Source organism: Ammodytes marinus (genome assembly GCF_949987685.1).
Source record: "Ammodytes marinus genome assembly, chromosome: 10".
Classification (NCBI taxonomy): Eukaryota; Metazoa; Chordata; class Actinopteri; order Uranoscopiformes; family Ammodytidae; genus Ammodytes; species Ammodytes marinus.
In genome coordinates, this window is record NC_137214.1 from 28,318,679 (window position 1) to 28,321,566 (window position 2,888).

A 2,888-nucleotide genomic window follows, 5' to 3' on the forward strand; every position below is an offset into this window, starting at 1 on the left:
TATATATATATATATATATATATATATATATATATATATATATATATATATATATATATATATATATATATATATATATATATATATATGATCTTTGTTCTGTATTCAAGCTGATATCTGCATGTACTCGATTATTCTATTCTTTCATGTATGGTTCTTGTATTTGTTGTGAAGTTAGTTGTAACATTTGCTCTTGAAAAAGGTGCCATACAAATAAACCTTATAGTACTATTATTTATATCCCTGCAACAAGCACACCCACAGTGTTTCCAGAGGGAGTTGAAATGGCCAGGTACGTAGGGAGAGAGCAGAAGACATTTCTCTATTGCGCCGGAGGGAGAAGGATTGATGAGGCTGGATGTAGCAGCGCAACGAGCTAATGAGTCAGAACCTCCAGTCAAGCTGTCTGGAAATCACACAACGCCCAACGTGACATATTCAACACCAAACAACATGCAAACGGGAGACACACACTAAAACACACACACACACACACACACACACACACACACACACACACAGACAGGCAGGCAGGCAGGCAGACAGACAGACAGACACATACACACACACACACACACACACAGACAGACACACTCTCTCTCTCACACACACATTCACAGTCATACACACTCAAACAGACACACACACTAACACAAAAACACACTCTCTCTCTCTCTCACACACACACACACACACACGCAATATCTTTCTCTCTCATACACGCTCTCTCTCACACACACACACTGAGAATGAGACGGCAGAGAGCAGAGCTTATGCCTCCACTTTGCTTCCAACAGTAATTCAATCCTTTGACGTACATTTTAAGCTTAACCACGCAGGAATTACAGGCTGAAAATATGTGTCAGCACATATTCACATGGACAATAAGAATATGAAGCTTTAAAATTAGAACAAGTTGCAACGAGAAACACAGGCTTGACGGCAAGAGATGCAGACAAAAGCAAAAAAATAAAGTGAGAACAAGTGTTTCTCTTGCTTAATTTACTTTTAACAGTTAAGTTGAAAAAATTAATTCTCCTCTTTTCTACTAAAAATTGCTAACAGCTGTTACAGTAAAATATCAAGGACCAGACTAACATAATTACATTTTTAGTGCCGTTTTCAACCACAAATTGTCCTGTTAACTGTAAAATGTAGAAATGTAGCAACCCAGTGTACAGTGGCCCTTAAGGTCAAAAACACCACGACATTTCACCGTCAAAGTTTAACCTGCTTTTCTTGAGTTGTCTGATGATGTCATCCGAATGTTTTTTTCAATTATTGTTCGGATGATACTGTAATTCTGACTGGAAGCATTATCTTCTTCTTGGAAGTAACGACTCCTTTGAGAATGAATGATGGTAAATAGCAAATGGACTTGCATTTATACAGCACTATACTCCCTCCGAAAAACCAACACTTAAAGCACTTTGCAATGTTTACCTAATTCACCCATTGACACACACACACACACACACACACACACACCCCTTCAGATTGCCTATCTATTATCCTTTGCCCGTAATATTAAACTTAGACTCACAATCATCAAGGGATTTAAAGGCAGTTATCCACCAAGGCAACAGTATATTTTGTTGTTTCATTGGCTAAAATAAAAACAGACATACATGAGCGGTAAGAGACGGATTCTTCAGCTTTAGTACATGGATGTTGTTCAGCAGTCGAGCGTGACCCCTGACCTCACTGTACAGGCGGAGGAGGAGCCAAATGGAGAATCTCCCCTCAGGGTTCAAAACACCTTCACTGACTTACTGTACAAGAATATAAAAATAACATGTAATTCCACACGCATGTTCAGAAGGAGAAAGAATATTGATATATATATATGTACTGTATATATAGTTTCCTTCAGGGTTCTAGTTATATCCCCACAGCCCACATCTCTGTTGGCAAGCTCCCTTAATTAAGACTTCATGAACATTTTTTGATTATTTTAGGAATGGGTTTAATGTACTGTATTGTTTGTTTTATTTATGTGTTTTTTCTTTTTGATGGTCTTTTTCACAATGTTTTAATGTTCAAACTAAAATAAAAATTTACAGAAATAATATACAATACATTCGTAAACATGAAATAACAATAAAAAACAACACCATAACACACTACCTAGCTAAAGACAAAATAACATTATTATTAAAATGGCAATATCTGACAACAAAACAAAGCAATTACATATTATCCCCAAGTCGTTTAGCCCTAAGAGTCCTCCAACAACACCACATTTTTTAGATAAGTATTCAGAAAACAGAAGCTTAATACTGTAATATCTTAAGTCTTATGAAAGACCTTTTCCTCAGTACCATCACTGCACAACAGTAATGCAAAATGAAGTGGTTCAAAAGGCAAAGCAGGCTCCATCCAGACCCATTATCCACTTGTGAAATGTGATTGGGACTCATTTATGATCTAAGTGCCTTAGTGGCCTCTTATCCACTTCTGTGAGCCTGCCCACCCATTACAGGCGAGGGCTTGACAACACTTGAGTGCCCCATAATGTACAGACACTAAATATCTTTCTAGACAATTCTGCCACTCTTACATAAAGTTTAATGTGACAGCCACACAGCTATCTTAAAGTAGCTACAAGGAACTTTTAAATGTTTTTTTAAAACAGTCTAGTTTTTCCTCTGGTGATCATAAATGACCAAACATCAAACGAGACCATCAGTGCAAAGGATGCAATTTTTAAATAGATTTTCTTAATGCCTTTGTCATGGGTATATGCTCACCCAGGAACAACAGCTGGCGTAGTAAAACACTACCGCTTTTGTCCAAAGGGGGTGCTAGAATTAACACAAACTGAAAGTTCCTCGAAGCACCTTTAAAGTTGGTAACCTCTTGCACCCGCATTATTTTACTTATGCAGT